Source organism: Hemiscyllium ocellatum, chromosome 38 (assembly GCF_020745735.1).
Source record: "Hemiscyllium ocellatum isolate sHemOce1 chromosome 38, sHemOce1.pat.X.cur, whole genome shotgun sequence".
Taxonomy (NCBI): Eukaryota; Metazoa; Chordata; class Chondrichthyes; order Orectolobiformes; family Hemiscylliidae; genus Hemiscyllium; species Hemiscyllium ocellatum.
In genome coordinates this window covers 39816328-39842416 of record NC_083438.1, presented here as the reverse complement: position 1 = coordinate 39842416, position 26089 = coordinate 39816328, and the positions used below count along the sequence as shown (strand labels likewise).

Genomic DNA, 26089 nt, shown 5'->3' with positions numbered 1-26089 from the left:
CAGGTAGCGACTGGGACACTATGGGAAATGAGTGTGAAAATGCATATAGTGAGAGGGGCACTGCGGGAAATGAGTGCGACAGTGGAGGTAGTGAGTAGGACACAATGGGAAATGAGTGATCAAGTGCTGGTAGTGCGTCGGACTCAGTGGGTAATGAGTGAGACAGTGAACGTTGTGAGTGGGACAAAGTGGGAAATGAGTGTGACAGTGCAGGTAGTGAGTGGGACACAGTGGGAAATGAATGTGATAGTGCAGGTAGTGAGTGGTATGCAGTGGGACATGAGTGTAAAAGTGCAGATATAGAGGGGCACCATGGGAAATGAGTGTGACACTGCAGGTAATGGGTGGGACATCGTTGGAAATGAGTGTGACACTGTAGGTAGTGAGTGGTACACAGTGGTAACTGAGTGTGGCACTGCAGGTCTTGAGTGGGACTCAGTGGGAAATGAGTGTGACAGTGCAGGTAGAGAGTGGTACGCCATTGGAAATGAGTGTGACAGTGCAGGTGGTGTGTGGGACACAGTGGGAAATGAGTGTGACAGTGCAGGTGGTGAGTGGGACACAGTGTGAAATGAGTGTGACAGTGCAGGTAGTGAGTGGGACACAGTGGGAAATGAGTGTGACAGCGCAGGTAGTGACTGGTACCCAGTGGGAAATGAGTGTGACAGTGCAGGTAGTGAGTGGGACACAGTGGGAAAAGAGTGAGACAGTGCAGGTAGAGAGTGGGACACAGTGGGAAATGAGTGAGATAGTGCAAGTAGTGAGTGGTACACAGTGGGACATGAGTGTAAAAGTGCAGATATTGAGAGGGGCACCATAGGAAATAGTGTGACACTGTAGGTAATGGGTGGGACATCGTTGGAAATGAGTGTGATAGTGTATTTCGTGAGTGGGACATAGTGGGAAATGAGTGCGACAGTGCAGGTAGTGAGTGGGACACAGTGGGAAATGAGTGAGACTGTGCTGGTAGTGAGTGGTACACAGTGCGACATGAGTGTAAAAGTGCAGATATTGAGAGGGACACCATGGGAAATAAGTGTGACACCGCAGGTAATAGGTGGGACATCGTTGGAAATGAGTGTGACTCTGTAGGTAGTGAGTGGTACACAGTGGTAACTGAGTGTGGCACTGCAGGTCTTGAGTGGGACAGAGTGGGAACTGAGTGCGACAGTGCAGGTAGTGAGTGGGACACAGTGGGAAATGAGTGTGTCAGTGCAGGTAGTGAGAGGGACACAGTGGGAAATGAGTGTGAAAGTGCAGATAGTGAGAGGGGGACTGTGGGAAATGAGTGGGAGAGTGCAGATAGTAAGTGGAACATACTGGGAAATGAGTGAGACTGTGCTGGTAGTGAGTGGGACACAGTGGGACATGAGTGTGACCGTGCAGGTAGTGAGTGGGACACAGTGGGAAATGAGTGTGGCAGTGCATTTAGTGAGTTGTGCACAGTGGGAAATGAGTGCGACACTGCAGGTAATGGGTGGGACATCGTTGGAAATGAGTGTGACTCTGTAGGTAGTGAGTGGTACACAGTGGTAACTGAGTGTGGCACTGCAGGTCTTGAGTGGGACACAGTGGGAACTGAGTGCGACAGTGAAGGTAGTGAGTGGGACACAGTGGGAAATGAGGTGCCAGTGCAGGTAGTGAGTGGGACACAGTGGGAAATGAGTGTGAAAGTGCAGATAATGAGAGGGGGACTGCGGGAAATGAGTGTGAAAGTGCAGATAGTGAGTCGAACATACTGGGAAATGAGTGAGACTGTGCTGGTAGTGAGTGGGACACAGTGGGAAATGAGTGTGGCAGTGCTGGTAGTGACTGGTACCCAGTGGGAAATGAGTGTGACAGTGCAGGTGGTGAGTGGGACACAGTGTGAAATGAGTGTGAAAGTGCAGATAGTGAGTGGAACATAGTGGGAAATGAGAGAGACTGTGCTGGTAGTGAGTGGGACACAGTGGGAAATGAGTGTGACAGCGCAGGTAGTGAGTGGGACACAGTGGGAAATGAGTGTGACAGCGCAGGTAGTGAGTGGGACACAGTGGGAAATGAGTGTGACAGTGCAGGTAGTGAGTGGGGCACAGTGGGAAATGAGTGTGACAGCGCAGGTAGTGACTGGTACCCAGTGGGAAATGAGTGTGACAGTGCAGGTAGTGAGTGGGACACAGTGGGAAAAGAGTGAGACAGTGCAGGTAGAGAGTGGGACACAGTGGGAAATGAGTGAGATAGTGCAAGTAGTGAGTGGTACACAGTGGGACATGAGTGTAAAAGTGCAGATATTGAGAGGGGCACCATAGGAAATAGTGTGACACTGTAGGTAATGGGTGGGACATCGTTGGAAATGAGTGTGATAGTGTATTTCGTGAGTGGGACATAGTGGGAAATGAGTGCGACAGTGCAGGTAGTGAGTGGGACACAGTGGGAAATGAGTGAGACTGTGCTGGTAGTGAGTGGTACACAGTGCGACATGAGTGTAAAAGTGCAGATATTGAGAGGGACACCATGGGAAATAAGTGTGACACCGCAGGTAATAGGTGGGACATCGTTGGAAATGAGTGTGACTCTGTAGGTAGTGAGTGGTACACAGTGGTAACTGAGTGTGGCACTGCAGGTCTTGAGTGGGACAGAGTGGGAACTGAGTGCGACAGTGCAGGTAGTGAGTGGGACACAGTGGGAAATGAGTGTGTCAGTGCAGGTAGTGAGAGGGACACAGTGGGAAATGAGTGTGAAAGTGCAGATAGTGAGAGGGGGACTGTGGGAAATGAGTGGGAGAGTGCAGATAGTAAGTGGAACATACTGGGAAATGAGTGAGACTGTGCTGGTAGTGAGTGGGACACAGTGGGACATGAGTGTGACCGTGCAGGTAGTGAGTGGGACACAGTGGGAAATGAGTGTGGCAGTGCATTTAGTGAGTTGTGCACAGTGGGAAATGAGTGCGACACTGCAGGTAATGGGAGGGACATCGTTGGAAATGAGTGTGACTCTGTAGGTAGTGAGTGGTACACAGTGGTAACTGAGTGTGGCACTGCAGGTCTTGAGTGGGACACAGTGGGAACTGAGTGCGACAGTGAAGGTAGTGAGTGGGACACAGTGGGAAATGAGGTGCCAGTGCAGGTAGTGAGTGGGACACAGTGGGAAATGAGTGTGAAAGTGCAGATAATGAGAGGGGGACTGCGGGAAATGAGTGTGAAAGTGCAGATAGTGAGTCGAACATACTGGGAAATGAGTGAGACTGTGCTGGTAGTGAGTGGGACACAGTGGGAAATGAGTGTGGCAGTGCTGGTAGTGACTGGTACCCAGTGGGAAATGAGTGTGACAGTGCAGGTGGTGAGTGGGACACAGTGTGAAATGAGTGTGAAAGTGCAGATAGTGAGTGGAACATAGTGGGAAATGAGAGAGACTGTGCTGGTAGTGAGTGGGACACAGTGGGAAATGAGTGTGACAGCGCAGGTAGTGAGTGGGACACAGTGGGAAATGAGTGTGACAGCGCAGGTAGTGAGTGGGACACAGTGGGAAATGAGTGTGACAGTGCAGGTAGTGAGTGGGGCACAGTGGGAAATGAGTGTGACAGCGCAGGTAGTGAGTGGGACACAGTGAGAAATGAGTGTGGCAGTGCATTTAGTGAGTTGTGCACAGTGGGAAATGAGTGCGACACTGCAGGTAATGGGTGGGACATCGTTGGAAATGAGTGTGACACTGTAGGTAGTGAGTGGGACACAGTGGTAACTGAGTATGGCACTGCAGGTCTTGAGTGAGACACAGTGGGAAATGAGTGTGACAGTGCTGGTAGTGACTGGTACCCAGTGGGAAATGAGTGTGACAGTGCAGGTGGTGAGTGGGACACAGTGTGAAATGAGTGTGACAGTGCAGGTAGTGAGTGGGACACAGTGGGAAATGAGTGTGACAGTGCAGGTGGTGAGTGGGACACAGTGTGAAATGAGTGTGACAGTGCAGGTAGTGAGTGGGACACAGTGGGAAATGAGTGTGACAGCGCAGGTAGTGACTGGTACCCAGTGGGAAATGAGTGTGACAGTGCAGGTAGTGAGTGGGACACAGTGGGAAAAGAGTGAGACAGTGCAGGTAGAGAGTGGTACGCCATTGGAAATGAGTGTGACAGGGCAGGTGGTGTGTGGGACACAGTGGGAAATGAGTGTGAAAGTGCAGGTGGTGTGTGGGACACAGTGGGAAATGAGTGTGAAAGTGCAGATAGTGAGAGCGGGACTGTGGGAAATGAGTGGGAGAGTGCAAATAGTGAGCGGGACACAGTGGGAAATGAGTGTGAAAGTGCAGATAGTGAGTGGAACATAGTGGGAAATGAGAGAGACTGTGCTGGTAGTGAGTGGGACACAGTGGGAAATGAGTGTGACAGCGCAGGTAGTGAGTGGGACACAGTGGGAAATGAGTGTGACAGCGCAGGTAGTGAGTGGGGCACAGTGGGAAATGAGTGTGACAGCGCAGGTAGTGAGTGGGACACAGTGGGAAATGAGTGAGATAGTGCAGGTAGTGAGTGGGGCACAGTGGGAAATGAGTGTGACAGCGCAGGTAGTGAGTGGGACACAGTGGGAAGTGAGTGAGATAGTGCAGGTAGTGAGTTGGACACAATGGGAAATGAGTGTGACAGTGCAGGTAATGAGTGGTACACAGTGGGACATGAGTGTAAAAGTGCAGATATTGAGAGGGGCACCATGGGAAATGAGTGTGACACTGCATGTAATGGGTGGGACATCGTTGGAAATTAGTGTGACACTGTTGGTAGTGAGTGGTACGCCGTGGGAAATGAGTGTGTCAGTGCAGGTAGTGAGTGGGACACAGTGGGAAATGAGTGTGATAGTGCAGGTAGTGAGTGGGACACAGTGGGAAATGAGTGTGACAGCGCAGGTAGTGACTGGTACCCAGTGGGAAATGAGTGTGACAGCGCAGGTAGTGAGTGGGACACAGTGGGTAATGAGTGTGATAGTGCAGGTAGCGAGTGGGACACAATGGGAAATGAGTGTGACAGTGCAGGTCTTGAGTGGGACACAGTGGGAAATGAGTGTGACAGTGCAGGTAGCGACTGGGACACTATGGGAAATGAGTGTGAAAATGCATATAGTGAGAGGGGCACTGCGGGAAATGAGTGCGACAGTGGAGGTAGTGAGTAGGACACAATGGGAAATGAGTGATCAAGTGCTGGTAGTGCGTCGGACTCAGTGGGTAATGAGTGAGACAGTGCACGTTGTGAGTGGGACAAAGTGGGAAATGAGTGTGACAGTGCAGGTAGTGAGTGGGACACAGTGGGAAATGAATGTGATAGTGCAGGTAGTGAGTGGTATGCAGTGGGACATGAGTGTAAAAGTGCAGATATAGAGGGGCACCATGGGAAATGAGTGTGACACTGCAGGTAATGGGTGGGACATCGTTGGAAATGAGTGTGACACTGTAGGTAGTGAGTGGTACACCGTGGTAACTGAGTGTGGCACTGCAGGTCTTGAGTGGGACTCAGTGGGAAATGAGTGTGACAGTGCAGGTAGAGAGTGGTACGCCATTGGAAATGAGTGTGACAGTGCAGGTGGTGTGTGGGACACAGTGGGAAATGAGTGTGAAAGTGCAGATAGTGAGAGCGGGACTGTGGGAAATGAGTGGGAGAGTGCAAGTAGTGAGCGGGACACAGTGGGAAATGAGTGTGAAAGTGCAGATAGTGAGTGGAACATAGTGTGAAATGAGTGAGACTGTGCTGGTAGTGAGTGGGACACAGTGGGACATGAGTGTGACAGCGCAGGTAGTGAGTGGGACACAGTGGGAAATGAGTGTGACAGTGCCGGTAGTGAGTGGTATTCAGTGGTAAATGAGTGTGATAGTGCCGGTAGTGAGTGGTATTCAGTGGTAAATGAGTGTGACAGTGCAGGTAGTGAGTGGAACACAGTGGGACATGAGTGTAAAAGTGCAGATATTGAGAGGGGCACCATGGGAAATGAGTGTGACACTGCATGTAATGGGTGGGACATCGTTGGAAATGAGTGTGACACTGTTGGTAGTGAGTGGTACACAGTGGTAACTGAGTGTGACAGTGCAGGTAGTGACTGGTACCCAGAGAGAAATGAGTGTGACACTGCAGGTAGTGAGTGGGACACATTTGAAAATGAGTGTGACAGTGCAGGTAGTGAGTTGTGAACAGTGGGAAATGAGTGCGACTGTGCAGATAGTGAGAGCAACACATTGGGAAATGAGTGTGTAACTGCAGGTAGTATTTTGGGCACAGAGGTAACTGAATATGGCATTGCAGGTCGTGAGTGGGACACAGTGTGAAATGAGTGTGACAGTGCAGGTAGTGAGTGGGACACAGGGGGAAATGAGTGTGATAGTGCAGGTAGCGAGTGGGACACAGTGGGAAATGAGTGTGACAGTGCAGGTAGTGAGTGGGACACAGTGGGAAATGAGTGTGACAGTGCAGGTAGTGAGTGGGACACAGTGGGAAATGAGTGTGACACTGCAGGTAGTGAGTGGGACACAGTGGGAAATGAGTGTGAAAGTGCAGATAATGAGAGGGGGACTGCGGGAAATGAGTGTGAAAGTGCAGGTAGTGAGTGGGACACAGTGGGAAATGAGTGTGACAGCGCAGGTAGTGACTGGTACCCAGTGGGAAATGAGTGTGACAGCGCAGGTAGTGAGTGGGACACAGTGGGTAATGAGTGTGATAGTGCAGGTAGCGAGTGGGACACAGTGGGAAGTGAGTGAGATAGTGCAGGTAGTGAGTTGGACACAATGGGAAATGAGTGTGACAGTGCAGGTAATGAGTGGTACACAGTGGGACATGAGTGTAAAAGTGCAGATATTGAGAGGGGCACCATGGGAAATGAGTTTGTCGTCCAACCGGCTTCTTGGAAGCACGAGCGTCCACCGGCGGGGCGGGTGGCGCTCCTGTTGGACTCATAGCTGCTGCTTTTGGGAATTGATGTCTGAAACGCCTCTCATTTCTCGTCTCCGACCAGGTGAGCAGGTTTTCCTGCAACTTCTTTCTTCTGCAGGCAAAGAACGGGGCTGTGTGTGTTCACCGATTAAAGTTTGAGATCGCTGACCTCAGTCACTCCAAGCGACCGAATGACCATTCCCAATCATGTCTCCCGGTGATTCTCAGCTATCACAGAAGCATAGAATCCCTCCAGTTTGGAAACAGGCCATTCCGCCCAACTAGCCGCTCAGTGGTTCGCACTGCTGCCTCACAGCACTAGGGACGCAGTCACGATTCCAGCTTTAGGGGACTGTCTGTGTCGTGTTTGCACATTCGCCCAGAGTCTGCGTGGGTTTGCTCCGGTTCGCTCCCACTGTCTAAAGACGTGCAAGTCGTGTGAATTGGCCATTCTAAATTGCCCCTAGTCGTAGGTACATTATTCAGAGAGAAACGGGTCTGGGTGGGTTGATGTGGACTTGTTGGGCTGAAGGGCCTGTTTCCACACTGTCGCCAATCTAATTTATTCTAATCTCGTCAACACCGACCTGCAGAGAGCAGTCTACCCAGACCCATTCCGCACACTGCATCGTTGTACATTGAATGCTGACCCATCCACCGGGCCTGCACAATCACCGTACACAATGGGACAATGAAGCATGGCCAATCCCGCAGAAGCTGCACATCTCTGTAACCGGAGCAGCCGGAGCAAACCCACGCGCGCACGGGGAGAGAGAGTGTTCAAACTGTCCAGACGGTGACGCGAGGGCTGTTACCCAATCAGCCAAAGGTTCGCGGCGGCCGCTCGCCCGGCTCCATAGCTCAGCGGTTAGAGCGCTGGTCTCGTAAACCAGAGGGCGTGAGTTCAAATCTCACTGGGGCCTCATCGCATTTATCCTCTTTGCCAGGCCAGCCCGCAGTCAGTTTCAATGTTTGGTATGCGACTGACGAGTACCATGTTCGAATCGCTCAACGCCTGTTTATGGTCCAAGCGGCTTCTTAGGAAGGGCGAGTTTTCACCCCCAAACACCAGAGGAACGAGACGCGCTCCCGAATAACCCTGTTGGACTGAGAGCTGCTACTTTTGTCAAGTTGAGCTTTCCTGCAACTTCTGCTTTTGTCACTTATAGCGTTCAGTTGAAATCCAAAAACTTCTTTGTTCTGCAGGCAAAGAACGGGGCCGTGTGTGTTCACCGATTTCAGTTTGAGATCGCTGACCGATGATGTCTCCCGGTGATTCTCAGATATCACAGGAGCACAGAATCCCTCCAGTTTGGAAACAGTTTGGACTTGTTGGGCTGAAGGGCCTGTTTCCACACTGTCACCAATCTCATATATTCTTATCTCGTCAACACCGACCTGCAGAGAGCAATCTACCCAGGCCCATTCCGCGCACTGCATCATTCTACATTGAATGCTGACTAATCCACCGAGCCCGCACAATCACCGTACACAATGGGACAATGAAGCGTGGCCAATCCCGCAGAAGCTACACTTCTTTGTAAACGGAGCAGCCGGAGCAAACCCACGGGGAGAATGTTCAAACCGTTCAGACGGTGACGCGAGGGTCGATTGGAACCTGTGTCCCAAGCGTTCTGACTCAGCCAGTGTTAACCAGTCAGCCAAGTTCCGCTGAGCGACCTGGCGCCTGGCTCCATAGCTCAGCGGTTAGAGCACTGGTCTTGTAAACCAGAGGTCGTGAGTTCAAATCTCACTGGGGCCTCTCAGTCTTGTGGTATGACGCTGAGGAGCGCTGTGTTCTTCAAATTGCTCCTCGCCCGTTTGTCGTCCAACCGGCTTCTTGGAAGCACGAGCGTCCACCGGCGGGGCGGGTGGCGCTCCTGTTGGACTCATAGCTGCTGCTTTTGGGAATTGATGTCTGAAACGCCTCTCATTTCTCGTCTCCGACCAGGTGAGCAGGTTTTCCTGCAACTTCTTTCTTCTGCAGGCAAAGAACGGGGCTGTGTGTGTTCACCGATTAAAGTTTGAGATCGCTGAACCGATTAAAGTTTGAGATCGCTGACCTCAGTCACTCCAAGCGACCGAATGACCATTCCCAATCATGTCTCCCGGTGATTCTCAGCTATCACAGAAGCATAGAATCCCTCCAGTTTGGAAACAGGCCATTCCGCCCAACTAGCCGCTCAGTGGTTCGCACTGCTGCCTCACAGCACTAGGGACGCAGTCACGATTCCAGCTTTAGGGGACTGTCTGTGTCGTGTTTGCACATTCGCCCAGAGTCTGCGTGGGTTTGCGCCGGTTCGCTCCCACTGTCTGAAGACGTGCAAGTCGTGTGAATTGGCCATTCTAAATTGCCCCTAGTCGTAGGTACATTATTCAGAGAGAAACGGGTCTGGGTGGGTTGATGTGGACTTGTTGGGCTGAAGGGCCTGTTTCCACACTGTCGCCAATCTAATTTATTCTAATCTCGTCAACACCGACCTGCAGAGAGCAGTCTACCCAGACCCATTCCGCACACTGCATCGTTGTACATTGAATGCTGACTAATCCATCGAGCCCGCACAATCACCGTACACAATGGGACAATGAAGCGTGGCCAATCCCGCAGAAGCTGCACATCTCTGTAACCGGAGCACCCGGAGCAAACCCACGCGCGCACGGGGAGAGAGAGTGTTCAAACTGTCCAGACGGTGACGCGAGGGCTGTTACCCAATCAGCCAAAGGTTCGCGGCGGCCGCTCGCCCGGCTCCATAGCTCAGCGGTTAGAGCGCTGGTCTCGTAAACCAGAGGGCGTGAGTTCAAATCTCACTGGGGCCTCATCGCATTTATCCTCTTTGCCAGGCCAGCCCGCAGTCAGTTTCAATGTTTGGTATGCGACTGACGAGTACCATGTTCGAATCGCTCAACGCCTGTTTATGGTCCAAGCGGCTTCTGAGGAAGGGCGAGTTTTCACCCCCAAACACCAGAGGTACGCGACGCGCTCCCGAATAACCCTGTTGGACTGAGAGCTGCTACTTTTGTCAAGTTGAGCTTTCCTGCAACTTCTGCTTTTGTCACTTACAGCGTTCAGTTGAAATCCAAAAACTTCTTTGTTCTGCAGGCAAAGAACGGGGCCGTGTGTGTTCACCGATTTCAGTTTGAGATCGCTGACCGATGATGTCTCCCGGTGATTCTCAGATATCACAGGAGCACAGAATCCCTCCAGTTTGGAAACAGTTTGGACTTGTTGGGCTGAAGGGCCTGTTTCCACACTGTCACCAATCTCATATATTCTTATCTCGTCAACACCGACCTGCAGAGAGCAATCTACCCAGGCCCATTCCGCGCACTGCATCATTCTACATTGAATGCTGACTAATCCACCGAGCCCGCACAATCACCGTACACAATGGGACAATGAAGCGTGGCCAATCCCGCAGAAGCTACACTTCTTTGTAAACGGAGCAGCCGGAGCAAACCCACGGGGAGAATGTTCAAACCGTTCAGACGGTGACGCGAGGGTCGATTGGAACCTGTGTCCCAAGCGTTCTGACTCAGCCAGTGTTAACCAGTCAGCCAAGTTCCGCTGAGCGACCTGGCGCCTGGCTCCATAGCTCAGCGGTTAGAGCACTGGTCTTGTAAACCAGAGGTCGTGAGTTCAAATCTCACTGGGGCCTCTCAGTCTTGTGGTATGACGCTGAGGAGCGCTGTGTTCTTCAAATTGCTCCTCGCCCGTTTGTCGTCCAACCGGCTTCTTGGAAGCACGAGCGTCCACCGGCGGGGCGGGTGGCGCTCCTGTTGGACTCATAGCTGCTGCTTTTGGGAATTGATGTCTGAAACGCCTCTCATTTCTCGTCTCCGACCAGGTGAGCAGGTTTTCCTGCAACTTCTTTCTTCTGCAGGCAAAGAACGGGGCTGTGTGTGTTCACCGATTAAAGTTTGAGATCGCTGAACCGATTAAAGTTTGAGATCGCTGACCTCAGTCACTCCAAGCGACCGAATGACCATTCCCAATCATGTCTCCCGGTGATTCTCAGCTATCACAGAAGCATAGAATCCCTCCAGTTTGGAAACAGGCCATTCCGCCCAACTAGCCGCTCAGTGGTTCGCACTGCTGCCTCACAGCACTAGGGACGCAGTCACGATTCCAGCTTTAGGGGACTGTCTGTGTCGTGTTTGCACATTCGCCCAGAGTCTGCGTGGGTTTGCGCCGGTTCGCTCCCACTGTCTGAAGACGTGCAAGTCGTGTGAATTGGCCATTCTAAATTGCCCCTAGTCGTAGGTACATTATTCAGAGAGAAACGGGTCTGGGTGGGTTGATGTGGACTTGTTGGGCTGAAGGGCCTGTTTCCACACTGTCGCCAATCTAATTTATTCTAATCTCGTCAACACCGACCTGCAGAGAGCAGTCTACCCAGACCCATTCCGCACACTGCATCGTTGTACATTGAATGCTGACTAATCCATCGAGCCCGCACAATCACCGTACACAATGGGACAATGAAGCATGGCCAATCCCGCAGAAGCTGCACATCTCTGTAACCGGAGCACCCGGAGCAAACCCACGCGCGCACGGGGAGAGAGAGTGTTCAAACTGTCCAGACGGTGACGCGAGGGCTGTTACCCAATCAGCCAAAGGTTCGCGGCGGCCGCTCGCCCGGCTCCATAGCTCAGCGGTTAGAGCGCTGGTCTCGTAAACCAGAGGGCGTGAGTTCAAATCTCACTGGGGCCTCATCGCATTTATCCTCTTTGCCAGGCCAGCCCGCAGTCAGTTTCAATGTTTGGTATGCGACTGACGAGTACCATGTTCGAATCGCTCAACGCCTGTTTATGGTCCAAGCGGCTTCTTAGGAAGGGCGAGTTTTCACCCCCAAACACCAGAGGAACGAGACGCGCTCCCGAATAACCCTGTTGGACTGAGAGCTGCTACTTTTGTCAAGTTGAGCTTTCCTGCAACTTCTGCTTTTGTCACTTACAGCGTTCAGTTGAAATCCAAAAACTTCTTTGTTCTGCAGGCAAAGAACGGGGCCGTGTGTGTTCACCGATTTCAGTTTGAGATCGCTGACCGATGATGTCTCCCGGTGATTCTCAGATATCACAGGAGCACAGAATCCCTCCAGTTTGGAAACAGTTTGGACTTGTTGGGCTGAAGGGCCTGTTTCCACACTGTCACCAATCTCATATATTCTTATCTCGTCAACACCGACCTGCAGAGAGCAATCTACCCAGGCCCATTCCGCGCACTGCATCATTCTACATTGAATGCTGACTAATCCACCGAGCCCGCACAATCACCGTACACAATGGGACAATGAAGCGTGGCCAATCCCGCAGAAGCTACACTTCTTTGTAAACGGAGCAGCCGGAGCAAACCCACGGGGAGAATGTTCAAACCGTTCAGACGGTGACGCGAGGGTCGATTGGAACCTGTGTCCCAAGCGTTCTGACTCAGCCAGTGTTAACCAGTCAGCCAAGTTCCGCTGAGCGACCTGGCGCCTGGCTCCATAGCTCAGCGGTTAGAGCACTGGTCTTGTAAACCAGAGGTCGTGAGTTCAAATCTCACTGGGGCCTCTCAGTCTTGTGGTATGACGCTGAGGAGCGCTGTGTTCTTCAAATTGCTCCTCGCCCGTTTGTCGTCCAACCGGCTTCTTGGAAGCACGAGCGTCCACCGGCGGGGCGGGTGGCGCTCCTGTTGGACTCATAGCTGCTGCTTTTGGGAATTGATGTCTGAAACGCCTCTCATTTCTCGTCTCCGACCAGGTGAGCAGGTTTTCCTGCAACTTCTTTCTTCTGCAGGCAAAGAACGGGGCTGTGTGTGTTCACCGATTAAAGTTTGAGATCGCTGACCTCAGTCACTCCAAGCGACCGAATGACCATTCCCAATCATGTCTCCCGGTGATTCTCAGCTATCACAGAAGCATAGAATCCCTCCAGTTTGGAAACAGGCCATTCCGCCCAACTAGCCGCTCAGTGGTTCGCACTGCTGCCTCACAGCACTAGGGACGCAGTCACGATTCCAGCTTTAGGGGACTGTCTGTGTCGTGTTTGCACATTCGCCCAGAGTCTGCGTGGGTTTGCTCCGGTTCGCTCCCACTGTCTAAAGACGTGCAAGTCGTGTGAATTGGCCATTCTAAATTGCCCCTAGTCGTAGGTACATTATTCAGAGAGAAACGGGTCTGGGTGGGTTGATGTGGACTTGTTGGGCTGAAGGGCCTGTTTCCACACTGTCGCCAATCTAATTTATTCTAATCTCGTCAACACCGACCTGCAGAGAGCAGTCTACCCAGACCCATTCCGCACACTGCATCGTTGTACATTGAATGCTGACTAATCCATCGGGCCCGCACAATCACCGTACACAATGGGACAATGAAGCGTGGCCAATCCCGCAGAAGCTGCACATCTCTGTAACCGGAGCAGCCGGAGCAAACCCACGCGCGCACGGGGAGAGAGAGTGTTCAAACTGTCCAGACGGTGACGCGAGGGCTGTTACCCAATCAGCCAAAGGTTCGCGGCGGCCGCTCGCCCGGCTCCATAGCTCAGCGGTTAGAGCGCTGGTCTCGTAAACCAGAGGGCGTGAGTTCAAATCTCACTGGGGCCTCATCGCATTTATCCTCTTTGCCAGGCCAGCCCGCAGTCAGTTTCAATGTTTGGTATGCGACTGACGAGTACCATGTTCGAATCGCTCAACGCCTGTTTATGGTCCAAGCGGCTTCTGAGGAAGGGCGAGTTTTCACCCCCAAACACCAGAGGAACGCGACGCGCTCCCGAATAACCCTGTTGGACTGAGAGCTGCTACTTTTGTCAAGTTGAGCTTTCCTGCAACTTCTGCTTTTGTCACTTACAGCGTTCAGTTGAAATCCAAAAACTTCTTTGTTCTGCAGGCAAAGAACGGGGCCGTGTGTGTTCACCGATTTCAGTTTGAGATCGCTGACCGATGATGTCTCCCGGTGATTCTCAGATATCACAGGAGCACAGAATCCCTCCAGTTTGGAAACAGTTTGGACTTGTTGGGCTGAAGGGCCTGTTTCCACACTGTCACCAATCTCATATATTCTTATCTCGTCAACACCGACCTGCAGAGAGCAATCTACCCAGGCCCATTCCGCGCACTGCATCATTCTACATTGAATGCTGACTAATCCACCGAGCCCGCACAATCACCGTACACAATGGGACAATGAAGCGTGGCCAATCCCGCAGAAGCTACACTTCTTTGTAAACGGAGCAGCCGGAGCAAACCCACGGGGAGAATGTTCAAACCGTTCAGACGGTGACGCGAGGGTCGATTGGAACCTGTGTCCCAAGCGTTCTGACTCAGCCAGTGTTAACCAGTCAGCCAAGTTCCGCTGAGCGACCTGGCGCCTGGCTCCATAGCTCAGCGGTTAGAGCACTGGTCTTGTAAACCAGAGGTCGTGAGTTCAAATCTCACTGGGGCCTCTCAGTCTTGTGGTATGACGCTGAGGAGCGCTGTGTTCTTCAAATTGCTCCTCGCCCGTTTGTCGTCCAACCGGCTTCTTGGAAGCACGAGCGTCCACCGGCGGGGCGGGTGGCGCTCCTGTTGGACTCATAGCTGCTGCTTTTGGGAATTGATGTCTGAAACGCCTCTCATTTCTCGTCTCCGACCAGGTGAGCAGGTTTTCCTGCAACTTCTTTCTTCTGCAGGCAAAGAACGGGGCTGTGTGTGTTCACCGATTAAAGTTTGAGATCGCTGAACCGATTAAAGTTTGAGATCGCTGACCTCAGTCACTCCAAGCGACCGAATGACCATTCCCAATCATGTCTCCCGGTGATTCTCAGCTATCACAGAAGCATAGAATCCCTCCAGTTTGGAAACAGGCCATTCCGCCCAACTAGCCGCTCAGTGGTTCGCACTGCTGCCTCACAGCACTAGGGACGCAGTCACGATTCCAGCTTTAGGGGACTGTCTGTGTCGTGTTTGCACATTCGCCCAGAGTCTGCGTGGGTTTGCGCCGGTTCGCTCCCACTGTCTAAAGACGTGCAAGTCGTGTGAATTGGCCATTCTAAATTGCCCCTAGTCGTAGGTACATTATTCAGAGAGAAACGGGTCTGGGTGGGTTGATGTGGACTTGTTGGGCTGAAGGGCCTGTTTCCACACTGTCGCCAATCTAATTTATTCTAATCTCGTCAACACCGACCTGCAGAGAGCAGTCTACCCAGACCCATTCCGCACACTGCATCGTTGTACATTGAATGCTGACTAATCCATCGAGCCCGCACAATCACCGTACACAATGGGACAATGAAGCATGGCCAATCCCGCAGAAGCTGCACATCTCTGTAACCGGAGCACCCGGAGCAAACCCACGCGCGCACGGGGAGAGAGAGTGTTCAAACTGTCCAGACGGTGACGCGAGGGCTGTTACCCAATCAGCCAAAGGTTCGCGGCGGCCGCTCGCCCGGCTCCATAGCTCAGCGGTTAGAGCGCTGGTCTCGTAAACCAGAGGGCGTGAGTTCAAATCTCACTGGGGCCTCATCGCATTTATCCTCTTTGCCAGGCCAGCCCGCAGTCAGTTTCAATGTTTGGTATGCGACTGACGAGTACCATGTTCGAATCGCTCAACGCCTGTTTATGGTCCAAGCGGCTTCTGAGGAAGGGCGAGTTTTCACCCCCAAACACCAGAGGTACGCGACGCGCTCCCGAATAACCCTGTTGGACTGAGAGCTGCTACTTTTGTCAAGTTGAGCTTTCCTGCAACTTCTGCTTTTGTCACTTACAGCGTTCAGTTGAAATCCAAAAACTTCTTTGTTCTGCAGGCAAAGAACGGGGCCGTGTGTGTTCACCGATTTCAGTTTGAGATCGCTGACCGATGATGTCTCCCGGTGATTCTCAGATATCACAGGAGCACAGAATCCCTCCAGTTTGGAAACAGTTTGGACTTGTTGGGCTGAAGGGCCTGTTTCCACACTGTCACCAATCTCATATATTCTTATCTCGTCAACACCGACCTGCAGAGAGCAATCTACCCAGGCCCATTCCGCGCACTGCATCATTCTACATTGAATGCTGACTAATCCACCGAGCCCGCACAATCACCGTACACAATGGGACAATGAAGCGTGGCCAATCCCGCAGAAGCTACACTTCTTTGTAAACGGAGCAGCCGGAGCAAACCCACGGGGAGAATGTTCAAACCGTTCAGACGGTGACGCGAGGGTCGATTGGAACCTGTGTCCCAAGCGTTCTGACTCAGCCAGTGTTAACCAGTCAGCCAAGTTCCGCTGAGCGACCTGGCGCCTGGCTCCATAGCTCAGCGGTTAGAGCACTGGTCTTGTAAACCAGAGGTCGTGAGTTCAAATCTCACTGGGGCCTCTCAGTCTTGTGGTATGACGCTGAGGAGCGCTGTGTTCTTCAAATTGCTCCTCGCCCGTTTGTCGTCCAACCGGCTTCTTGGAAGCACGAGCGTCCACCGGCGGGGCGGGTGGCGCTCCTGTTGGACTCATAGCTGCTGCTTTTGGGAATTGATGTCTGAAACGCCTCTCATTTCTCGTCTCCGACCAGGTGAGCAGGTTTTCCTGCAACTTCTTTCTTCTGCAGGCAAAGAACGGGGCTGTGTGTGTTCACCGATTAAAGTTTGAGATCGCTGAACCGATTAAAGTTTGAGATCGCTGACCTCAGTCACTCCAAGCGACCGAATGACCATTCCCAATCATGTCTCCCGGTGATTCTCAGCTATCACAGAAGCATAGAATCCCTCCAGTTTGGAAACAGGCCATTCCGCCCAACTAGCCGCTCAGTGGTTCGCACTGCTGCCTCACAGCACTAGGGACGCAGTCACGATTCCAGCTTTAGGGGACTGTCTGTGTCGTGTTTGCACATTCGCCCAGAGTCTGCGTGGGTTTGCTCCGGTTCGCTCCCACTGTCTAAAGACGTGCAAGTCGTGTGAATTGGCCATTCTAAATTGCCCCTAGTCGTAGGTACATTATTCAGAGAGAAACGGGTCTGGGTGGGTTGATGTGGACTTGTTGGGCTGAAGGGCCTGTTTCCACACTGTCGCCAATCTAATTTATTCTAATCTCGTCAACACCGACCTGCAGAGAGCAGTCTACCCAGACCCATTCCGCACACTGCATCGTTGTACATTGAATGCTGACTAATCCATCGAGCCCGCACAATCACCGTACACAATGGGACAATGAAGCATGGCCAATCCCGCAGAAGCTGCACATCTCTGTAACCGGAGCACCCGGAGCAAACCCACGCGCGCACGGGGAGAGAGAGTGTTCAAACTGTCCAGACGGTGACGCGAGGGCTGTTACCCAATCAGCCAAAGGTTCGCGGCGGCCGCTCGCCCGGCTCCATAGCTCAGCGGTTAGAGCGCTGGTCTCGTAAACCAGAGGGCGTGAGTTCAAATCTCACTGGGGCCTCATCGCATTTATCCTCTTTGCCAGGCCAGCCCGCAGTCAGTTTCAATGTTTGGTATGCGACTGACGAGTACCATGTTCGAATCGCTCAACGCCTGTTTATGGTCCAAGCGGCTTCTGAGGAAGGGCGAGTTTTCACCCCCAAACACCAGAGGTACGCGACGCGCTCCCGAATAACCCTGTTGGACTGAGAGCTGCTACTTTTGTCAAGTTGAGCTTTCCTGCAACTTCTGCTTTTGTCACTTACAGCGTTCAGTTGAAATCCAAAAACTTCTTTGTTCTGCAGGCAAAGAACGGGGCCGTGTGTGTTCACCGATTTCAGTTTGAGATCGCTGACCGATGATGTCTCCCGGTGATTCTCAGATATCACAGGAGCACAGAATCCCTCCAGTTTGGAAACAGTTTGGACTTGTTGGGCTGAAGGGCCTGTTTCCACACTGTCACCAATCTCATATATTCTTATCTCGTCAACACCGACCTGCAGAGAGCAATCTACCCAGGCCCATTCCGCGCACTGCATCATTCTACATTGAATGCTGACTAATCCACCGAGCCCGCACAATCACCGTACACAATGGGACAATGAAGCGTGGCCAATCCCGCAGAAGCTACACTTCTTTGTAAACGGAGCAGCCGGAGCAAACCCACGGGGAGAATGTTCAAACCGTTCAGACGGTGACGCGAGGGTCGATTGGAACCTGTGTCCCAAGCGTTCTGACTCAGCCAGTGTTAACCAGTCAGCCAAGTTCCGCTGAGCGACCTGGCGCCTGGCTCCATAGCTCAGCGGTTAGAGCACTGGTCTTGTAAACCAGAGGTCGTGAGTTCAAATCTCACTGGGGCCTCTCAGTCTTGTGGTATGACGCTGAGGAGCGCTGTGTTCTTCAAATTGCTCCTCGCCCGTTTGTCGTCCAACCGGCTTCTTGGAAGCACGAGCGTCCACCGGCGGGGCGGGTGGCGCTCCTGTTGGACTCATAGCTGCTGCTTTTGGGAATTGATGTCTGAAACGCCTCTCATTTCTCGTCTCCGACCAGGTGAGCAGGTTTTCCTGCAACTTCTTTCTTCTGCAGGCAAAGAACGGGGCTGTGTGTGTTCACCGATTAAAGTTTGAGATCGCTGAACCGATTAAAGTTTGAGATCGCTGACCTCAGTCACTCCAAGCGACCGAATGACCATTCCCAATCATGTCTCCCGGTGATTCTCAGCTATCACAGAAGCATAGAATCCCTCCAGTTTGGAAACAGGCCATTCCGCCCAACTAGCCGCTCAGTGGTTCGCACTGCTGCCTCACAGCACTAGGGACGCAGTCACGATTCCAGCTTTAGGGGACTGTCTGTGTCGTGTTTGCACATTCGCCCAGAGTCTGCGTGGGTTTGCTCCGGTTCGCTCCCACTGTCTAAAGACGTGCAAGTCGTGTGAATTGGCCATTCTAAATTGCCCCTAGTCGTAGGTACATTATTCAGAGAGAAACGGGTCTGGGTGGGTTGATGTGGACTTGTTGGGCTGAAGGGCCTGTTTCCACACTGTCGCCAATCTAATTTATTCTAATCTCGTCAACACCGACCTGCAGAGAGCAGTCTACCCAGACCCATTCCGCACACTGCATCGTTGTACATTGAATGCTGACTAATCCATCGAGCCCGCACAATCACCGTACACAATGGGACAATGAAGCATGGCCAATCCCGCAGAAGCTGCACATCTCTGTAACCGGAGCACCCGGAGCAAACCCACGCGCGCACGGGGAGAGAGAGTGTTCAAACTGTCCAGACGGTGACGCGAGGGCTGTTACCCAATCAGCCAAAGGTTCGCGGCGGCCGCTCGCCCGGCTCCATAGCTCAGCGGTTAGAGCGCTGGTCTCGTAAACCAGAGGGCGTGAGTTCAAATCTCACTGGGGCCTCATCGCATTTATCCTCTTTGCCAGGCCAGCCCGCAGTCAGTTTCAATGTTTGGTATGCGACTGACGAGTACCATGTTCGAATCGCTCAACGCCTGTTTATGGTCCAAGCGGCTTCTGAGGAAGGGCGAGTTTTCACCCCCAAACACCAGAGGTACGCGACGCGCTCCCGAATAACCCTGTTGGACTGAGAGCTGCTACTTTTGTCAAGTTGAGCTTTCCTGCAACTTCTGCTTTTGTCACTTACAGCGTTCAGTTGAAATCCAAAAACTTCTTTGTTCTGCAGGCAAAGAACGGGGCCGTGTGTGTTCACCGATTTCAGTTTGAGATCGCTGACCGATGATGTCTCCCGGTGATTCTCAGATATCACAGGAGCACAGAATCCCTCCAGTTTGGAAACAGTTTGGACTTGTTGGGCTGAAGGGCCTGTTTCCACACTGTCACCAATCTCATATATTCTTATCTCGTCAACACCGACCTGCAGAGAGCAATCTACCCAGGCCCATTCCGCGCACTGCATCATTCTACATTGAATGCTGACTAATCCACCGAGCCCGCACAATCACCGTACACAATGGGACAATGAAGCGTGGCCAATCCCGCAGAAGCTACACTTCTTTGTAAACGGAGCAGCCGGAGCAAACCCACGGGGAGAATGTTCAAACCGTTCAGACGGTGACGCGAGGGTCGATTGGAACCTGTGTCCCAAGCGTTCTGACTCAGCCAGTGTTAACCAGTCAGCCAAGTTCCGCTGAGCGACCTGGCGCCTGGCTCCATAGCTCAGCGGTTAGAGCACTGGTCTTGTAAACCAGAGGTCGTGAGTTCAAATCTCACTGGGGCCTCTCAGTCTTGTGGTATGACGCTGAGGAGCGCTGTGTTCTTCAAATTGCTCCTCGCCCGTTTGTCGTCCAACCGGCTTCTTGGAAGCACGAGCGTCCACCGGCGGGGCGGGTGGCGCTCCTGTTGGACTCATAGCTGCTGCTTTTGGGAATTGATGTCTGAAACGCCTCTCATTTCTCGTCTCCGACCAGGTGAGCAGGTTTTCCTGCAACTTCTTTCTTCTGCAGGCAAAGAACGGGGCTGTGTGTGTTCACCGATTAAAGTTTGAGATCGCTGAACCGATTAAAGTTTGAGATCGCTGACCTCAGTCACTCCAAGCGACCGAATGACCATTCCCAATCATGTCTCCCGGTGATTCTCAGCTATCACAGAAGCATAGAATCCCTCCAGTTTGGAAACAGGCCATTCCGCCCAACTAGCCGCTCAGTGGTTCGCACTGCTGCCTCACAGCACTAGGGACGCAGTCACGATTCCAGCTTTAGGGGACTGTCTGTGTCGTGTTTGCACATTCGCCCAGAGTCTGCGTGGGTTTGCTCCGGTTCGCTCCCACTGTCTAAAGACGTGCAAGTCGTGTGAATTGGCCATTCTAAATTGCCCCTAGTCGTAGGTACATTATTCAGAGAGAAACGGGTCTGGGTGGGTTGATGTGGACTTGTTGGGCTGAAGGGCCTGTTTCCACACTGTCGCCAATCTAATTTATTCTAATCTCGTCAACACCGACCTGCAGAGAGCAGTCTACCCAGACCCATTCCGCACACTGCATCGTTGTACATTGAATGCTGACTAATCCATCGAGCCCGCACAATCACCGTACACAATGGGACAATGAAGCATGGCCAATCCCGCAGAAGCTGCACATCTCTGTAACCGGAGCACCCGGAGCAAACCCACGCGCGCACGGGGAGAGAGAGTGTTCAAACTGTCCAGACGGTGACGCGAGGGCTGTTACCCAATCAGCCAAAGGTTCGCGGCGGCCGCTCGCCCGGCTCCATAGCTCAGCGGTTAGAGCGCTGGTCTCGTAAACCAGAGGGCGTGAGTTCAAATCTCACTGGGGCCTCATCGCATTTATCCTCTTTGCCAGGCCAGCCCGCAGTCAGTTTCAATGTTTGGTATGCGACTGACGAGTACCATGTTCGAATCGCTCAACGCCTGTTTATGGTCCAAGCGGCTTCTGAGGAAGGGCGAGTTTTCACCCCCAAACACCAGAGGTACGCGACGCGCTCCCGAATAACCCTGTTGGACTGAGAGCTGCTACTTTTGTCAAGTTGAGCTTTCCTGCAACTTCTGCTTTTGTCACTTACAGCGTTCAGTTGAAATCCAAAAACTTCTTTGTTCTGCAGGCAAAGAACGGGGCCGTGTGTGTTCACCGATTTCAGTTTGAGATCGCTGACCGATGATGTCTCCCGGTGATTCTCAGATATCACAGGAGCACAGAATCCCTCCAGTTTGGAAACAGTTTGGACTTGTTGGGCTGAAGGGCCTGTTTCCACACTGTCACCAATCTCATATATTCTTATCTCGTCAACACCGACCTGCAGAGAGCAATCTACCCAGGCCCATTCCGCGCACTGCATCATTCTACATTGAATGCTGACTAATCCACCGAGCCCGCACAATCACCGTACACAATGGGACAATGAAGCGTGGCCAATCCCGCAGAAGCTACACTTCTTTGTAAACGGAGCAGCCGGAGCAAACCCACGGGGAGAATGTTCAAACCGTTCAGACGGTGACGCGAGGGTCGATTGGAACCTGTGTCCCAAGCGTTCTGACTCAGCCAGTGTTAACCAGTCAGCCAAGTTCCGCTGAGCGACCTGGCGCCTGGCTCCATAGCTCAGCGGTTAGAGCACTGGTCTTGTAAACCAGAGGTCGTGAGTTCAAATCTCACTGGGGCCTCTCAGTCTTGTGGTATGACGCTGAGGAGCGCTGTGTTCTTCAAATTGCTCCTCGCCCGTTTGTCGTCCAACCGGCTTCTTGGAAGCACGAGCGTCCACCGGCGGGGCGGGTGGCGCTCCTGTTGGACTCATAGCTGCTGCTTTTGGGAATTGATGTCTGAAACGCCTCTCATTTCTCGTCTCCGACCAGGTGAGCAGGTTTTCCTGCAACTTCTTTCTTCTGCAGGCAAAGAACGGGGCTGTGTGTGTTCACCGATTAAAGTTTGAGATCGCTGAACCGATTAAAGTTTGAGATCGCTGACCTCAGTCACTCCAAGCGACCGAATGACCATTCCCAATCATGTCTCCCGGTGATTCTCAGCTATCACAGAAGCATAGAATCCCTCCAGTTTGGAAACAGGCCATTCCGCCCAACTAGCCGCTCAGTGGTTCGCACTGCTGCCTCACAGCACTAGGGACGCAGTCACGATTCCAGCTTTAGGGGACTGTCTGTGTCGTGTTTGCACATTCGCCCAGAGTCTGCGTGGGTTTGCTCCGGTTCGCTCCCACTGTCTAAAGACGTGCAAGTCGTGTGAATTGGCCATTCTAAATTGCCCCTAGTCGTAGGTACATTATTCAGAGAGAAACGGGTCTGGGTGGGTTGATGTGGACTTGTTGGGCTGAAGGGCCTGTTTCCACACTGTCGCCAATCTAATTTATTCTAATCTCGTCAACACCGACCTGCAGAGAGCAGTCTACCCAGACCCATTCCGCACACTGCATCGTTGTACATTGAATGCTGACTAATCCATCGAGCCCGCACAATCACCGTACACAATGGGACAATGAAGCATGGCCAATCCCGCAGAAGCTGCACATCTCTGTAACCGGAGCACCCGGAGCAAACCCACGCGCGCACGGGGAGAGAGAGTGTTCAAACTGTCCAGACGGTGACGCGAGGGCTGTTACCCAATCAGCCAAAGGTTCGCGGCGGCCGCTCGCCCGGCTCCATAGCTCAGCGGTTAGAGCGCTGGTCTCGTAAACCAGAGGGCGTGAGTTCAAATCTCACTGGGGCCTCATCGCATTTATCCTCTTTGCCAGGCCAGCCCGCAGTCAGTTTCAATGTTTGGTATGCGACTGACGAGTACCATGTTCGAATCGCTCAACGCCTGTTTATGGTCCAAGCGGCTTCTGAGGAAGGGCGAGTTTTCACCCCCAAACACCAGAGGTACGCGACGCGCTCCCGAATAACCCTGTTGGACTGAGAGCTGCTACTTTTGTCAAGTTGAGCTTTCCTGCAACTTCTGCTTTTGTCACTTACAGCGTTCAGTTGAAATCCAAAAACTTCTTTGTTCTGCAGGCAAAGAACGGGGCCGTGTGTGTTCACCGATTTCAGTTTGAGATCGCTGACCGATGATGTCTCCCGGTGATTCTCAGATATCACAGGAGCACAGAATCCCTCCAGTTTGGAAACAGTTTGGACTTGTTGGGCTGAAGGGCCTGTTTCCACACTGTCACCAATCTCATATATTCTTATCTCGTCAACACCGACCTGCAGAGAGCAATCTACCCAGGCCCATTCCGCGCACTGCATCATTCTACATTGAATGCTGACTAATCCACCGAGCCCGCACAATCACCGTACACAATGGGACAATGAAGCGTGGCCAATCCCGCAGAAGCTACACTTCTTTGTAAACGGAGCAGCCGGAGCAAACCCACGGGGAGAATGTTCAAACCGTTCAGACGGTGACGCGAGGGTCGATTGGAACCTGTGTCCCAAGCGTTCTGACTCAGCCAGTGTTAACCAGTCAGCCAAGTTCCGCTGAGCGACCTGGCGCCTGGCTCCATAGCTCAGCGGTTAGAGCACTGGTCTTGTAAACCAGAGGTCGTGAGTTCAAATCTCACTGGGGCCTCTCAGTCTTGTGGTATGACGCTGAGGAGCGCTGTGTTCTTCAAATTGCTCCTCGCCCGTTTGTCGTCCAACCGGCTTCTTGGAAGCACGAGCGTCCACCGGCGGGGCGGGTGGCGCTCCTGTTGGACTCATAGCTGCTGCTTTTGGGAATTGATGTCTGAAACGCCTCTCATTTCTCGTCTCCGACCAGGTGAGCAGGTTTTCCTGCAACTTCTTTCTTCTGCAGGCAAAGAACGGGGCTGTGTGTGTTCACCGATTAAAGTTTGAGATCGCTGAACCGATTAAAGTTTGAGATCGCTGACCTCAGTCACTCCAAGCGACCGAATGACCATTCCCAATCATGTCTCCCGGTGATTCTCAGCTATCACAGAAGCATAGAATCCCTCCAGTTTGGAAACAGGCCATTCCGCCCAACTAGCCGCTCAGTGGTTCGCACTGCTGCCTCACAGCACTAGGGACGCAGTCACGATTCCAGCTTTAGGGGACTGTCTGTGTCGTGTTTGCACATTCGCCCAGAGTCTGCGTGGGTTTGCTCCGGTTCGCTCCCACTGTCTAAAGACGTGCAAGTCGTGTGAATTGGCCATTCTAAATTGCCCCTAGTCGTAGGTACATTATTCAGAGAGAAACGGGTCTGGGTGGGTTGATGTGGACTTGTTGGGCTGAAGGGCCTGTTTCCACACTGTCGCCAATCTAATTTATTCTAATCTCGTCAACACCGACCTGCAGAGAGCAGTCTACCCAGACCCATTCCGCACACTGCATCGTTGTACATTGAATGCTGACTAATCCATCGGGCCCGCACAATCACCGTACACAATGGGACAATGAAGCATGGCCAATCCCGCAGAAGCTGCACATCTCTGTAACCGGAGCACCCGGAGCAAACCCACGCGCGCACGGGGAGAGAGAGTGTTCAAACTGTCCAGACGGTGACGCGAGGGCTGTTACCCAATCAGCCAAAGGTTCGCGGCGGCCGCTCGCCCGGCTCCATAGCTCAGCGGTTAGAGCGCTGGTCTCGTAAACCAGAGGGCGTGAGTTCAAATCTCACTGGGGCCTCATCGCATTTATCCTCTTTGCCAGGCCAGCCCGCAGTCAGTTTCAATGTTTGGTATGCGACTGACGAGTACCATGTTCGAATCGCTCAACGCCTGTTTATGGTCCAAGCGGCTTCTGAGGAAGGGCGAGTTTTCACCCCCAAACACCAGAGGTACGCGACGCGCTCCCGAATAACCCTGTTGGACTGAGAGCTGCTACTTTTGTCAAGTTGAGCTTTCCTGCAACTTCTGCTTTTGTCACTTACAGCGTTCAGTTGAAATCCAAAAACTTCTTTGTTCTGCAGGCAAAGAACGGGGCCGTGTGTGTTCACCGATTTCAGTTTGAGATCGCTGACCGATGATGTCTCCCGGTGATTCTCAGATATCACAGGAGCACAGAATCCCTCCAGTTTGGAAACAGTTTGGACTTGTTGGGCTGAAGGGCCTGTTTCCACACTGTCACCAATCTCATATATTCTTATCTCGTCAACACCGACCTGCAGAGAGCAATCTACCCAGGCCCATTCCGCGCACTGCATCATTCTACATTGAATGCTGACTAATCCACCGAGCCCGCACAATCACCGTACACAATGGGACAATGAAGCGTGGCCAATCCCGCAGAAGCTACACTTCTTTGTAAACGGAGCAGCCGGAGCAAACCCACGGGGAGAATGTTCAAACCGTTCAGACGGTGACGCGAGGGTCGATTGGAACCTGTGTCCCAAGCGTTCTGACTCAGCCAGTGTTAACCAGTCAGCCAAGTTCCGCTGAGCGACCTGGCGCCTGGCTCCATAGCTCAGCGGTTAGAGCACTGGTCTTGTAAACCAGAGGTCGTGAGTTCAAATCTCACTGGGGCCTCTCAGTCTTGTGGTATGACGCTGAGGAGCGCTGTGTTCTTCAAATTGCTCCTCGCCCGTTTGTCGTCCAACCGGCTTCTTGGAAGCACGAGCGTCCACCGGCGGGGCGGGTGGCGCTCCTGTTGGACTCATAGCTGCTGCTTTTGGGAATTGATGTCTGAAACGCCTCTCATTTCTCGTCTCCGACCAGGTGAGCAGGTTTTCCTGCAACTTCTTTCTTCTGCAGGCAAAGAACGGGGCTGTGTGTGTTCACCGATTAAAGTTTGAGATCGCTGAACCGATTAAAGTTTGAGATCGCTGACCTCAGTCACTCCAAGCGACCGAATGACCATTCCCAATCATGTCTCCCGGTGATTCTCAGCTATCACAGAAGCATAGAATCCCTCCAGTTTGGAAACAGGCCATTCCGCCCAACTAGCCGCTCAGTGGT

General features: G+C 52.5%; 20 non-coding genes across 20 annotated transcripts; all 20 read left to right on the top strand.

The window, feature by feature from the left end:
* Nucleotides 1–7727: 7727 nt before the first annotated feature.
* Nucleotides 7728–7800, top strand: trnat-cgu (transfer RNA threonine (anticodon CGU)). The gene has a single exon. It is a non-coding gene; the product is annotated as a tRNA-Thr (tRNA).
* Nucleotides 7801–8566: 766 nt separating this feature from the next.
* trnat-ugu (transfer RNA threonine (anticodon UGU)) lies at nucleotides 8567–8639 on the top strand. Its single transcript has one exon. It is a non-coding gene; the product is annotated as a tRNA-Thr (tRNA).
* Nucleotides 8640–9621: 982 nt separating this feature from the next.
* Nucleotides 9622–9694, top strand: trnat-cgu (transfer RNA threonine (anticodon CGU)). Its single transcript has one exon. It is a non-coding gene; the product is annotated as a tRNA-Thr (tRNA).
* Nucleotides 9695–10460: 766 nt separating this feature from the next.
* trnat-ugu (transfer RNA threonine (anticodon UGU)) lies at nucleotides 10461–10533 on the top strand. Its single transcript has one exon. It is a non-coding gene; the product is annotated as a tRNA-Thr (tRNA).
* Nucleotides 10534–11515: 982 nt separating this feature from the next.
* Nucleotides 11516–11588, top strand: trnat-cgu (transfer RNA threonine (anticodon CGU)). The gene has a single exon. It is a non-coding gene; the product is annotated as a tRNA-Thr (tRNA).
* Nucleotides 11589–12354: 766 nt separating this feature from the next.
* trnat-ugu (transfer RNA threonine (anticodon UGU)) lies at nucleotides 12355–12427 on the top strand. Its single transcript has one exon. It is a non-coding gene; the product is annotated as a tRNA-Thr (tRNA).
* Nucleotides 12428–13384: 957 nt separating this feature from the next.
* Nucleotides 13385–13457, top strand: trnat-cgu (transfer RNA threonine (anticodon CGU)). The gene has a single exon. It is a non-coding gene; the product is annotated as a tRNA-Thr (tRNA).
* A 766-nt stretch (nucleotides 13458–14223) lies between these two features.
* Nucleotides 14224–14296, top strand: trnat-ugu (transfer RNA threonine (anticodon UGU)). Its single transcript has one exon. It is a non-coding gene; the product is annotated as a tRNA-Thr (tRNA).
* Nucleotides 14297–15278: 982 nt separating this feature from the next.
* Nucleotides 15279–15351, top strand: trnat-cgu (transfer RNA threonine (anticodon CGU)). Its single transcript has one exon. It is a non-coding gene; the product is annotated as a tRNA-Thr (tRNA).
* A 766-nt stretch (nucleotides 15352–16117) lies between these two features.
* On the top strand, nucleotides 16118–16190 carry trnat-ugu (transfer RNA threonine (anticodon UGU)). The gene has a single exon. It is a non-coding gene; the product is annotated as a tRNA-Thr (tRNA).
* A 982-nt stretch (nucleotides 16191–17172) lies between these two features.
* Nucleotides 17173–17245, top strand: trnat-cgu (transfer RNA threonine (anticodon CGU)). The gene has a single exon. It is a non-coding gene; the product is annotated as a tRNA-Thr (tRNA).
* A 766-nt stretch (nucleotides 17246–18011) lies between these two features.
* trnat-ugu (transfer RNA threonine (anticodon UGU)) lies at nucleotides 18012–18084 on the top strand. The gene has a single exon. It is a non-coding gene; the product is annotated as a tRNA-Thr (tRNA).
* A 982-nt stretch (nucleotides 18085–19066) lies between these two features.
* Nucleotides 19067–19139, top strand: trnat-cgu (transfer RNA threonine (anticodon CGU)). Its single transcript has one exon. It is a non-coding gene; the product is annotated as a tRNA-Thr (tRNA).
* A 766-nt stretch (nucleotides 19140–19905) lies between these two features.
* trnat-ugu (transfer RNA threonine (anticodon UGU)) lies at nucleotides 19906–19978 on the top strand. Its single transcript has one exon. It is a non-coding gene; the product is annotated as a tRNA-Thr (tRNA).
* Nucleotides 19979–20960: 982 nt separating this feature from the next.
* trnat-cgu (transfer RNA threonine (anticodon CGU)) lies at nucleotides 20961–21033 on the top strand. Its single transcript has one exon. It is a non-coding gene; the product is annotated as a tRNA-Thr (tRNA).
* Nucleotides 21034–21799: 766 nt separating this feature from the next.
* On the top strand, nucleotides 21800–21872 carry trnat-ugu (transfer RNA threonine (anticodon UGU)). The gene has a single exon. It is a non-coding gene; the product is annotated as a tRNA-Thr (tRNA).
* Nucleotides 21873–22854: 982 nt separating this feature from the next.
* trnat-cgu (transfer RNA threonine (anticodon CGU)) lies at nucleotides 22855–22927 on the top strand. Its single transcript has one exon. It is a non-coding gene; the product is annotated as a tRNA-Thr (tRNA).
* Nucleotides 22928–23693: 766 nt separating this feature from the next.
* Nucleotides 23694–23766, top strand: trnat-ugu (transfer RNA threonine (anticodon UGU)). The gene has a single exon. It is a non-coding gene; the product is annotated as a tRNA-Thr (tRNA).
* Nucleotides 23767–24748: 982 nt separating this feature from the next.
* On the top strand, nucleotides 24749–24821 carry trnat-cgu (transfer RNA threonine (anticodon CGU)). Its single transcript has one exon. It is a non-coding gene; the product is annotated as a tRNA-Thr (tRNA).
* Nucleotides 24822–25587: 766 nt separating this feature from the next.
* On the top strand, nucleotides 25588–25660 carry trnat-ugu (transfer RNA threonine (anticodon UGU)). Its single transcript has one exon. It is a non-coding gene; the product is annotated as a tRNA-Thr (tRNA).
* The last annotated feature ends 429 nt before the right edge of the window (nucleotides 25661–26089 follow it).